A 13,498-nucleotide genomic window follows, 5' to 3' on the forward strand; every position below is an offset into this window, starting at 1 on the left:
CATGCAGTACTCGTGACTGGAAATCTTTTATACACACATCATTAGCAGGAGGCTTTTGTAGATCTTTGCAAACCTCTTGCATCCTTAATCCACCATGCTTGCAAGTCGATCATGATTCCATGCACGACAGTACATATAAACGCTTGGTTTTTAGTCAATTCAGCAAAGTCACTCACTTCCTGAGCAAATTAGTGTCATTTGAACATGAATATTGGTTGATGTGTTTCTTACGTTAACAAGGAAGACCTAAGATAAGTGAGGTCGTAGGCTGGAACTTGACTGAATTTTCCTTGACACGAGCTCTTTCTGTGCTTAAACAGAGAGTGCTTTTCAAATCCTTAAAGATTGTTCAAAATTAGGTATTCTTCAGAACGCAACAGATAATGACTTGACACACTTGTCAGTTTAAACTGGCATTATTGAAATTTCCTCCCCCATCTTCAGTCCACCAAGTAGGAAAACTATCACTGCAGTCCTGAGATGCAGCCTTTGCCATTTCCCGTGGTATAAATACTGCCAGCACAGGACAAACTGGCAACCTGAGGGCACTGAATTCTACACCAGGAAAGGGGATCTCCCTGTACAAAACCCACGCCTGCAAATAACCCAAGAGCCTACAGGAGGGTAAAGCATAGCAGCAACATTACCAAGGATGTTTGCGTGTCCCTTACCTTCCTTTGTAATAGAACTGACCTATGAGAAAGCGGAAGAGCGGTGCGCTCCTGTGTGCAGGGTCTGAGGCCTCCCCTGGCACAGCCCAACCCAGCCGCGAGACCTACCCTTAGGGACCCTGCCCTCCCTGCTCCTGCCAGCGCGCCTCCCAGAAGGGGACCTTCCGCAACTGACGCCTGAGGCCCTTAGAGGGCATCAGTTCGCGCGTCCCGAGCCCTGTCCCAGGAGGTTGTACGCATGCGTGAGCTCCTAAACCAGGGCGGGCTTAGCGTCGCACCGTCGTGCCTCCTTACCTAAAGCGTACCCTTTGCTGTGAGTGGATTCTGACTCACAGCCACCCCATAAAATATAGGACAAGGTAAAACTGACCCATAGAGTTTGCAAGGAGTGGATGGTGGATTTCAACTGCCAACTTTTTGTTAGCAGCTGGGCTTTTAACTGCTTTGCAACCAGGCCTCCACTTAAAATACAGTATCCTGGAATTGGGAAGAGTGCTCTTCCACATTTAGATACACTCTGGACCACATTCATTCCTTCTGCAGAATGGACTTTCAAAAAATACTGTTTGTTTTTCCTATTCACTTTGAAAATTCCAGTACAGAACTGCACAACCAAAGAATTTCAGACCTGGGAAATGTAAGACATAGTTTCTCCCGACGCCATTCCTAAGGTTTTTCCCACTACATTTACTGTCATACGGTATATTTCCTGCTGCATTTATTTAATACATAGACATTTTCACAATAAATGTTGAGGCACCAATGTTTTGTCTGAAACTTACTTGTTACCTTGATTGACCAAGAGAGTTGAGAGGCAGCTCCCAGAAAGTAGTAGCTCCTGGCTTTCCTTAGGTCCTTGTTCCTTGTAAGCAGAATGGCTTAAGCCACATCCTTAGCATTTCTGAAATTGAATAAAAATTTATGGAATTTTTATTCCAAAATAAATATTTATGGAATGAAAAGAAGTCCATTTACAATAGCATTTAAGAAAATAAAACATATAGGAATAAATGTACCCAGTGATGTGAAAGGCTTATACAATGAAAATTATAAAACGCTGCTGAAAGATATTAAAGAAGACTTAAATAGATGGGAAGACATTCCGTGCTCATGGATTGGATGACTTAAAATGGTCAAGGTGTCAATACTACACAAAGTGATCTACAGATGGAATGCAAACCTAATCAAAATTACTATAGTTTTCTTTAGATAAATGGAAAATAATCCTCATTTTTCTGTGAGAAGACAAGAGGCCCCAAATAGCCAAAGCAATTTCATAAAGGAAGAACAAAGTCACAGGCCTCACACTTCCTGACTTCAAAACATATTCCACACCTATAGTAAATCAAAACATTCTGGTACTGGTTCAATGGTAGACAAACAGACTAATGATACAGAATTGAAAATCCAGAAATAAATCCAAGCCTCTGTGATCAATCGATTTTCAACAAAGGAGTCAAATCTGTTCAAAGGGGAAAGAAGAGTCTCTTCAACAAATGGTGCTGGCTAAACTGGATTTCCACAAGCAGAAAAATGAAACAAGATCTATACCTGACACCATACACAAAAACTAAATCAGTACGGTTCAAGGACCTAAATTTACGTTTAGGACCATACAGTTCTTGGAAGAAAATTTAGGAGTAAACCTTTTGGACATATATGGTTTTCAAACAGTTTATCAGACTCAATAGTGAATGCACAAGCATTAGAAAACAAAATAGATAACTGGGACCGCATAAAAGTTAAATACTGATGTTCATCAAAGGACTTCATAAAAATAGGGAAAAGACAGTCTACACACTGGGAAAAATTCTTTGGGAATGATATAAGTGATCAGAGTCTAGTATCTAAAATATAGAGCAAACTTCCACAACTTAATCAAAAGACAAATAACCATACCAAAAAAATGGGCAAAGAACATGAACAGACATTTCACCAAAGAGAATATTCAAATGGCCAACAGACACATGAGAAGATGCTCAGCATCATTAGCATCAGGGAAACGCAAACCAAAGCCACAATGACATACCATTTCACTCCAACTACGATGGCTAAGATAAAATAATCAAAAACAAAAAAAGGGAAAACAACAAGCCTTGGAGGGGATGTGGAGATACTGGAACCCTCATCCATTGCTGGTGAAAATGCAAAATGATGTAGCTATTTTGCAAAATAGTCTGGTGGTTCCTAAAACAACTGAAGGTAGAGCTGCCATATAACCCAGCAATCCCACTGCAGGTGTATACCCTAGGGATCTATAGAAGTGCCATGAACAAACGTATGCACACCTATTTTCATTGCAGCACTATTCACAATAGCAAAAAGATGGAAACAACCTAAGTTCCTGTCAATAGTTGAATGGAAAAGTAAGATATGATGCGTACACACCATGGAATACTACTCAGCAATAAATAAAAATGAGTTCCATAAACACCTTGGAACATGGAAGAAACTGGAGGGCATTACTTCCAGTGAAATAAGTCAGTCATAAAATAAAACAAATATTTTCTGTTATGACATTTATGAAACGACATGAACAAATAAAAATATGCAGAAAATGATGTTCACTAGTGTTTACCAGAGACGGCGTGGGGGAAAATGGAAATTCACTTCCTAGAGAGTAGACACTGGTTATTTTCGGTGATGCGAAAGGTAACACCAAATGAGGGTGAAGTGTACACAGCTTGATGAACATAGACCATGTCAGTAAAATGTACACAAGCAAAAAGAACTTGTTAGTAATAGCATGTAATAAGTAATTTTGAAACATAAGGGAAAACAACCAAAAGATATATATGCAGGTATATATACATGCAGGTAAGTATGTATGTGTATAAGTGTGTATGTAAGAGAGTACATACATGTAAATATAGGTGCATCTGTATATGTGTATACATCTGTGGGCCTGTGTGCACACTTATTAATATATATAATAAATCACATAGAGGGAACAATTATGAATATTTCTTAGGCATAAGCAAACACCTCACGGAATTGGTCTTCTGGATTTGAAGTATTAAGACTAGAGTCTGGTGAAACATCTGGGTCCATTGGCATAATACAGTTCATAAAGTTATATATTATGTCCTAGTTTGCTGAGTAGTGTCTGGGCTTTTAAAAGCTTGATAGTGGCCTTCTCAGATACAACTCTTGGTCTCTACTCATCTGCAGCAAAAGAGAATGTAGGAAACCAAAGACTCAAAAAGAAACTTGTCTACAAGACAAATAGTCTACATAAACCACAGCCTCATCTGCCCTGAGACCAGAAGACTAGATGATTCCCAGCTACCACTACCATCCCTTGGGATCAGGGCCATAACAGATGGATTCAGAGAGAATGGGAGAAAAATGTGGCACAGAATCCCAAATTCATTAAAAAAAGAACAAAAAAACAGGCTTACTGAACTAGTTCAGACTTGAGTACTCCCCGGAAACACTGCGCCAAAATACCCATCAATTCTTGAACTGCAACTAACCCCTGAAGTCACTTTATACCTAAGTAACAGATTCGCTCCAAAATCAATGAATATCACCAATAACTACGGTGCTCCTTTAGTCCAAATTTCAAAGATTGCTGCTTAAGAAGAATTAGTTAACAAAGTGAGAAATAAACTCAATTGAAATGTGGACGGTATCAAGCTTGCTCTTTTTAAAGCCCCTAATTCCAGATATGACCTCCCAGTTTTCCTACTAGACAAGGCACACAGCAATGCTGCTCTTAGAAGGCAAGAACTCCATCACCCAAGGGCAAAATTTTGCCTCAGGCATCCCTGCTGATAATTCAAACCTCCCAGACTGCCTTGCAATAAGAAATGCTTGATTTTCACATCGCCTGCCTCTGCACTTCCTACTACATTGTATTTGCGTTTTTACGTGCATTATACCGTAATCTCACTGTCCCTGGCTCTGCAAATCTTCTAGGAATGCATGCTAAGAGATCTCTTAAGGGAAAAGTCCTCAATATGTGTACTTCAGTTTACTTTTCTCCTGTTTAGTGATTAGGAATACGTCTCAGCCAGTGTTCCTTCCTTCCTGTCTACATTCCTTTTTTTTTATTAATATAAATTCATTATTCCTGTTAGCCCTGAAAAAATCTGTACCAGAATTGCATCATTGTATTGCTTTTAAGGTTTTTTTTTTTTTAAGAAAAATTTCAATAATCAGATAGCTTTTTCTGGAAATTACAAGATTCGTATTACTTCTCACTCCCTTGGATGACTCCCTGCATGACCCTACAGAGCCAACACATGGAGCCTCCAAGTGCACAGGCTCAGAGAGAAATCACAGTAGTTGAATAAGACTCAGTCATCACATCTTGTCATTTCCTCCAATGCTCTGACATTGGGTGGAAGATCGTCTGTCATCTGTGTTCTATGACCCAAGAACAGAGATGATTTTTTTCAGTGGTCAGTGCAGGCCTTAGAGTTTTTCTATAGTGATGGTCTGAGAACCAGTTCCAAAGGACTTTTGGCTTTGCACTTTCACGACAAATATTAGTAAATTTCCTAAGGGCTAACTTAGTCACATACGCTTCAATGGTCGAATATTTTCAGGCAGTAGAAAAGGAAATTGCAGAATGTGGACATTAATGTTCCTCCACAATGCTATGTTTAAATCATTGGCTCTGGGCTCACTCATTCAAATCCAATGGTCCTAAATCCAAATAAGTATGTACAATGGGAAAAAATTGATGGACTAACTGGCAAGCGGAAATATCAAAGAGCAAGTCTGCGTTTCTTGAAGGACTAGATGCACTGATTTGCCCCACCATCAGCCTGGATTGAAAATCATTTAAGGTTGCTACATGATAGAAGCTCAAGTCCTAAGAAAAGACGCCAAGATTTTACTTTTATCGATCACCATGAGTAGCTTTTAAAAATATCAGGGCCGTTTTTCTTGAATCTCTCTAACTTCATCATCTAAGCTAAGACATAAGTAGAGTTGTTCATTGTAGGTGCCAGAGAAAATACAAAGATAGATGCATGCAAGAAGCTACTCCCTGGTTGCAGGGAATTAAGCCCAAGCAATTTCTAGAGAGGCAGAAGCTGCATGCAGGCGCTCTTTTCACACAGGTTGGGCAAACACTGTGGATGCTGAAGATAGAAATATTCATTGGGTCTTATCAGGTTTATATTTCAGATAAAACTCAGACATCACAAGGCAATTCATGAGGACCATCTTATGAAATGACCCTGTCACATAATTGTAGCAAAGAGGGGCTTCCAATGCTCTGCTTCTCCACTATAATACGACTACTATTGTCTTTTTCCACATTACCCTCTTGAGTCAAAATTTCTTCCCCAGTGACAAGAATCTAAGTTAGTGCCAGCAAGGAAATTTTCTGAGTGAAGCCTGTCGTTGTGGAACACTCCTCCTCAATGTCTCTCTCCTTCCTTTACAGCCTCCCATCGGAAGGCCACTACTGCTGTGAGAGCAGGATTAAAGTTGGTCTCACGTTACTTTTCTCATTGCAATCACGTAGGTTCAGCACCCTTCATCTTCCTGAACCAATTTTGCATCAAGCGTCTCTTCCTGAAACAACAAAATGAGCGCTCTTTCAACTCATTTTAGTACACTGAAAATTATGCTGATGATAAAAAAATAGTCAAACATACTTTATTTAGTGAACATTCTACCATGACTCCCACAAAGATATGAGCACATACCTTGATAAGCTTGGATTCCAAAGAGCAGGGGTGTGTGTAGGACTTCATGGCTCAGAATGGCCAGGTAGGGGTTTGATAGGAGCAAGTGTGTGTGTGATTTGACTTTGGTGAGTAGAATCCTGTTTTGGCCTCAAGATACTCACCCATTTTAGGGACATGGGGCTCTGTCTAACACCTGAAGAACCCAGAGCTGTTGGGAAAAAAACAAAAAACAAAAACTCATTGCCCTCAAGTTGATTCCTAAGCTCATTTAGTTTCAGAGAAATATATTTTCTTCTCCATGGTCCTTGTATCTGCTCCCATGCCCACTAAGCCTACAGGCTCCAGAGCGTTTGATGACCATTTAATATCCCAGATGATCAAAATGACCTGTAAGATTCTGTATAATTGGTGTGCTGTTTGGTTTGAGTGCTGTGTTTTGCTTATGGAACCAAGATTCCAACTCTGACCTTCTGACTACAAATTCAGTTCTGTTCTTATGAGGGTGAGTAAGTCATAATAGCTAAGTTTTTTTTTTTGTTTTTTTTTTTTAACTCCAGTGGGTTTTCCAGATAAAATACAGGCTACTTGTCAACTTCAAATTTCTGAGGAACAAGGACTAATGTTTTTTTGGAGACCTCGTGGTGCAGTGTTCTTGAAAGCATGTCCCCATATTACACAGGGATTCTTTGGAGTCCTGTATTTTACTTCCTAAATCCAGCAAGCCTATTCTTGGGGTAACTTTGAAGTTAACGAGGATGTTAAAGTTCTTATTGTAGAATCTAGGATATATGTAAGAATACAAATAGGATCATTGATTCAGAAAGGAAAAAAAAAAGCATAAATGCACAAGATTGCATTAATTTTAAGGGAAAATACATATATACGTATATAGGAACACACCTTAATTGTATGAGAAAAAAGGAAACTGAAAGCACTTTTGGTAAATGAGCATAGCTTCTGTTAGTTACTCTAAGTCACATACAATATTTTTGGGAAGAGGAAAAAGAAATAGAAAATATCATTGACTTCCACTCAGATGGAGAATTTGGTCGCCAAGAAAAGGTGTGGGGGTTGGGGAGGAGTTGCCACTGTACAATCCATCTGGAATTCTTTGACTTTTTAATCATGCAGAGGTATGTTTGTTTAATTACTGAATTACAGTCATGGTTCGGAATAAGATACTTAAATATGAATGTACAACATAATAAACTGAGAAACAACAGGAATCTACTTCTGGTCATGGAATTAGAGGCTGTCGGCCTTCCTTTGATACAGAGGGACTTTCCAGGAAAAAGGATCATGAGTAAGGCTGGCCATACTGCAGCCCCCAGAGTTTTCAGTAACGAACGGGAGTTCAGGGACATAAGGACTGCTTCCTAAACAATAATGCATACAATACTGTATGCACACACACCAAACACAATGGAACTTCTCAGAAAACCCTAATTTCAAACACTCAGATTCCTTGTCTCTATATGTACCCCACCTTCCATTAGACAAAGTGTCCTGAATTTTGTTCATGAAGTACTGGTGCCCGTGTAATAATTCAAGAACCTACCTCCCAGAGTTGGGGAAAAGGTGGCTGTAGGAGCACAAAAGCAGGTATGTAGATAAGAATTGAAGTCTAGAGTAGAGCCTCTGTGCTGAGGATCTGAGAAAGAACCCACAAATGGCCCTAAGAGGTTCACACGATTTGTGCTGTCAACTGTAATTTGAAGGAAACATGTAGCTTTTGCCTACCTGTCAGATCCCTTTCATGGAATGTCTCCTCATCCCCACCTGCCCTCCACCCCTCCCCCACTGTAGAATGTCTGGAGTCCTACATTCTACTCCTGTTTAGCTTCAAACTTTTCCCTCCTTTTCTTGGATCCATGAGCATCTGTTGGAGACAGATCACACTCTGAGTCCAGGACATGGCGATTTCACATGCTGAAGGCTGCCAGACAGCTGTGGTCAGTGCCCAAGCCTGTGGAGATGTCTTCAGAAGGAAGTAGTCCTGGAGGGGAGGGGGTATGTTATCAGGTTCCTGCCACCCCTCCAATCCTTGGGAATTGACTTCCCCTGGGGACAAGCTGTCTGAGCAGGAAAAAGGAGTGGACCCTTAACACTACCCAGAATATCCCACCCAGGGAGCCTGAACAGGAAGGTTGGAAAATAGACACAGGATGTCGGGGTAAGAGGAATGGGGTTTTATAGTGTGCATCATGAAAAGAAACACTCAGGAGGAGATGGGGAAACCACTCTTTTGAAGACTCACTCCTTCAAGAAAGTCCAGAGGACACTTTCTACTTCAGAAAGTCCCTTCCCTGCTAGTGAGCCTGCTGGGGGCATTTCGGACAGAGTGGATGTCAACTCTATTCCATGGGTTGGAAACAGCTTATGAGAGTGGCAGCCTGTCTGCCTGGGATTCCTATACAGGTTCTGTGAGTCATTGATAGCTTGGGCCTCTTACTTCTTGGTAGACAGAGGCCTGGGAGTCTGGTTGAACTGCTTATAAGTTCTCTAGCAGAAAATGTCTCAACTGGAAGGAAGGAACACCTAAATCACTCCAGAGATTTTTTGCAGTCTTCACCAGTTCCCCTTTCCATACTGCTACCAATTAGTTGAGATTCATTTGCTGATTCCCAGTGACCAGGCAGGGAATTCGGATGACCTACAACCTGGTTGCCTTTCCTCCTCCTCCATTTACACTTTTCTTTTTCTCAACGGTAACTCCAGTGCTGGGACCAGATAGGACGATAAATCCTGGTACCTCTATGTCTCCTTTCACTGCACTGCCCTTTCCCGCACACACTCCCGGACCCTCACACCAAACACCCTGGGAGCAGCACCCGCTGCCACTCATGACTTCATCAAGCCCTCCACGCACACCTCTGGGACCCTCTGCTTTCCCCAGGACACTTCCAGTGCCAAGTGTTGGGGATTCTGGCCCCAGTGGGGCCAGGCCTGCAAAGGTCATTGTTCAAGTGAGGACAGAAGGGAGATCAGCAGAGCTCCCTGGAATTCAGACCTTTGTCATGGAGCAGACCCAACTTAATTGGAGTGCCCCAGGGGCTCCAAGTGGGGCAGTTGAGCATGCTCCACCCCCTTATAGGGAAGCCTCTGCTGTGATCCCTGCCACTTCTGTTGTGGCTACTCAGGCTTGTAGGGGAATTTGGTTCCCAGCTCTTTTGCTTCAAGCTCCACCACCAGCTGCCCAGCTGGCCTCCATTTTCCCCCAAGTGAAGGCTTGCTCAGGCCAACATGCTTCTTCTGGGGAGGAAAGCCTGGCCGTCACGCAATCCAGGCCTTCGCTGGATGACTCCTCCTGTAATCCCCAGGGTGTTTACCAGAGCTATGGACGTTGGCAATGCTTCAAGTCTCTGGCCCAGAGGCACCATCCCCAAAGCCCTGATACAGAAGCTCTTTCCTGCTTTCTCATGTGAGTTTCCAATCAGTGGGGGCAGCTGAGATTATCCTGCAGCTTTCAGATAAAGAGATCTTGGGGAGACACAATGGAGGTTAGGGTCTTTAGGAACACTTGAGTGAAGGTCGTGAGGGTGATGGGATACGTTATGAGAAGATATATTCCTGATAATATTGACCACACCTCTCTGTGTACAACACATTCAGGTGCTTTGTCTCAATTGATGCTGACCACCTTGTACGTGAAGTTAATCTTTATATTGGAATCATTATCCTAATATTATTTACTAGAGACTAAACAGCATGGTGTTAAACCCTGGTAGAATAATGGTTAAGTTCTATGGCTGCTAACCAATAGGTCAGCAGTTCAAATCCACCAGCCCTCCTCGGAAACTCTATGGGGAAGTTCTACTCTGTCCGATAGTGTCACTAAGAGTTGGAATCAACTCAGTGGCAAAGGGTTTGGGTTTGTTTTTTTTAAACACTGTGGTAAAGTGAGGGGCCATGATGTGAATTTTGGTTTCACGCCACAAACGCTACATTCCTCCACTGGTCTTTACCTTCCAGCTTAGGAGTTGAGCATATGTTGGCCAGTGCCGCATCACATCCAGAGGAGAGAGGATACGGACAAGGCCTGGGACCGCCACTTTAAGTTTCCTCCCACCCTCATTCCTCTGGACAATTCCAGTTACAACAGGGAGGTGGTAGAGTATGCATAATAGCATAGCTAAGAAGATGATATGAGCTAATATATGAAGTGTAGTCCAAAAAAAGTACCCACAAGAGTGAAATTGTCCTAGCTACAGTGTGTATTCACAATGAAGTGCAGGGTCATGGGCTTCTGTGAATGAAGGTCAGAGTGATTAGTCATGCGGGAAGCTTTGTCTTTTCAGAGCAGACCCTACATCTCTCTCAACCCTGACCTTCCCAACAGGTCAATCAATATCGAACTCTTACCACATTCCACAGGATGTTTTTCCACATACACGTTGCTCTCATTGGCTGAAAGTCTGAAGGCATCTTCTTCCCTCCCCCACTCCCCACCATTCACCCAGGAATAAAGAGGCAGTCCACTAAACCCAAATTTCCATCAGTCTTAGGGATTCCCTGGATTCCGAAACAGCCAATGGTATCCTGGAGGCAAAAGCACTTGCTATCTAAAACACTGGAAGAGGGACTGTCACGGACAAATAGCAAGATAGATGTGATGACGGGCAAGGGGTGTGTGTAGGGGTGGGGTCAAGATGGGGATGGAATATGTATTTGTCGAAAGTTACTGACATGCATGAGTATTTAGCCCAGTCCTGCAATCTCTGGCTAGACTGAAGCCCACCATGACCCTGGAGGAGGGACTCTGGCGGTCTGTACAGGAATGGCAGCGCAAAAGCAATTTTGACCAAATGATCTTCTACGAGATGGCAGAAAAGTGAGTCCATGGCATCCTGGCCCTGTTGGGACTCAGTGATGAGGTGTGAATGAAGAGGGAGGGTTGGTACAAATCACAGGGGCTGTGTGAGGAGGAGGTGTGCACTTGGACACGGCTTCTGGTTCCCTGAGGATCCCGCTCTACCCTCAGACAAGTTCTATCACCACATTCACTGCTTGGAGTTTTCTGTTTTACATTCTTTAAGAAATTCACCCCTTCTACATTGTTGCATTTGTGGATGCCCCGATACTGGAGTGTTAAGACAGAATGGGGATAAACACTGTGTATACCCATGGAGATATAGTACAAGGTGCAAATGCTCTGCAGTGACGGGATATGCTGTACCAGACAAGTTCCTGCTTGTATCAGTGTCCATAGAGATAACAGGGAATTTGGGGCCACTCTTCCTCATGACAACTGGTACAAAAGTGTTCTACAACCATCCAAGAATGGCCCAGGCTGGAAAGGTGTGTTCAGGGGATGGCAGCAGCTCAGTCACGAGTTGGACGTGTTTCTGTCCCTCATTGCCTTTCCTCCCTTGGTTTAGAAAAAAATCACCAGAGGAGCCTGAGGCTTTTGTGAAACCTAACATTCCACCTTTTTCCAAATGACTCTTGGACCACTTGCCCACCTGGTTTATATCTCAAGGACTCAAAGCTTGAGACTAGGACTGGGACTCTAGGAACTAGTCCTTGGTGTTATTGCAATCACCTTCATCCCATTCCAGGTTCAGGCTGTCACCTCTACTGTATGTGTCTTAGGCAAGGACAGGAGAGGCTTGGCGAATGGTGTGCATGAGTGGGTCCTTCTGTGTGTCATGTAGGTCTGATTCAATTCAACCAAGCCAGTGTCAGCGTTGTGGTGTGCCATCAGGTGCTAAGGGTATGGAAAGGTAGTGAGCACTATGGCTGTGTCAGGAGGAGCTTCCAAGAAGGCATGGCTCATTTCCTTCACAACCTTCCTATGTTATGATGAGTTGTGCTGCAGGTGAAGGGATGATGTGGTGAACATGTTAGGACCCCAAACCTTGTTTGTACCTCCTGGGAAATGGACTTATTGGGGACCTGGCCAGGTCACTGAAGGCACATCATTCTCCACTGCCTCGTAATTGGCTGTTGCCTGGTCCTGGGGCTCCTGGTGCATCTTGCCTTCTCCTCAGCACAGCCTGTGCCTCCCTACCCTTGTTTGGTTCATGGAGGTTGAGGCAGAGGAGGAGTTAGAAATTCAGATGTTGCAGCAGAGGAATGCGCCTGTCTGCCTGCCTCCTCCAGCTCCACGCAATCTTGATCCTCACGGGCCTTTGTCTACTGTGGTTGGACAGCATCCAGGTATGGCTAAGCAAGTTAAACAGGAGCTACAGGCCAGGGGTCAAAGGAGGTATGTAGGGACTGGTTATGTTGGGAGAAGGCATTGTCTTCACACGTGGTACTTTTCTTTCAAGAGGGGGCAATGGCTATTTCTATCAGCAGAGACTGACAGATGCCTGGGGTCTTCACTACTCTTCATTACACACTAGTAGTGAGGTGGTCACGTTTTATAACTACCGTCTCACATGGATTATCAAAGGTGGGCTCCAATATCTAATTAGCTTTAAATGTGGGTCTCAATGAGAAGTCTTTTTGAAAAAGAAGTAGTTTCAAGTTTCCCACAAATGACTCTCTTAGACCATCTGCCTCTCACATCTTCTCTCACAGTGTTTGTGGCTTCAGGTGTGCCTGCCATAAGAGGAACCACTTCAGTGCTCCATAATTCTGCCTTTACAACATGGGTTGGTTGGTGACTTAGTTATCTAGTGTTGCTATAACAGAAATACCACAAGTGGATGGACATGCGAAACAGAAATTTATTCTCCCGCACTCTGGGAGGCTAGAACTCTGAATTCAGGGTACCAGTTCTTGGGGAATGCTTTTACTCTCTGAAGGTTCTGGGGGAAGGTCCTTGTCATCAATCTTCCCCAGGTATAGGAGCTTCTCAGCACAGGGACCTCGAGTCCAGAGGACGGGCTTCAGTCTGTGCACTTCTTTCTTGGTGGCACGAAGTTCCTCTCCTCTCTGCTTATTTCTCTCTTTTCCATTTCAAAAGAGATTGACTGAAGATACAATCGAATCCTGTAGACTGAGGCCTCCCTCATTAACACCACTGCCTATAATCCTGCTTCATTAACATCATAGAGTTAGGATTTACAACACATAGGATGATCACATCATGTCCCAAAATGGTGGACATCCACACAATACTGGGAGTCATGGACTAGCCAAGTTGACACACATTTTGGGGACACAATTCAATCCATAACAGGTGGAAAGAGCCAGAATTTGCTGCCACATAAACATCCTCTTTCTAACCCC

General features: G+C 43.1%; 1 protein-coding gene across 1 annotated transcript in view; it reads left to right on the plus strand.

The window, feature by feature from the left end:
- LOC126083166 (transforming protein RhoA-like) overlaps window positions 1-13,498 on the plus strand; it is an 885,451-nt gene that overhangs the window by 107,221 nt on the left and 764,732 nt on the right. The window lies entirely within an intron of this gene.

Source organism: Elephas maximus, chromosome 9 (genome assembly GCF_024166365.1).
Source record: "Elephas maximus indicus isolate mEleMax1 chromosome 9, mEleMax1 primary haplotype, whole genome shotgun sequence".
NCBI classification, from domain to species: domain Eukaryota; kingdom Metazoa; phylum Chordata; class Mammalia; order Proboscidea; family Elephantidae; genus Elephas; species Elephas maximus.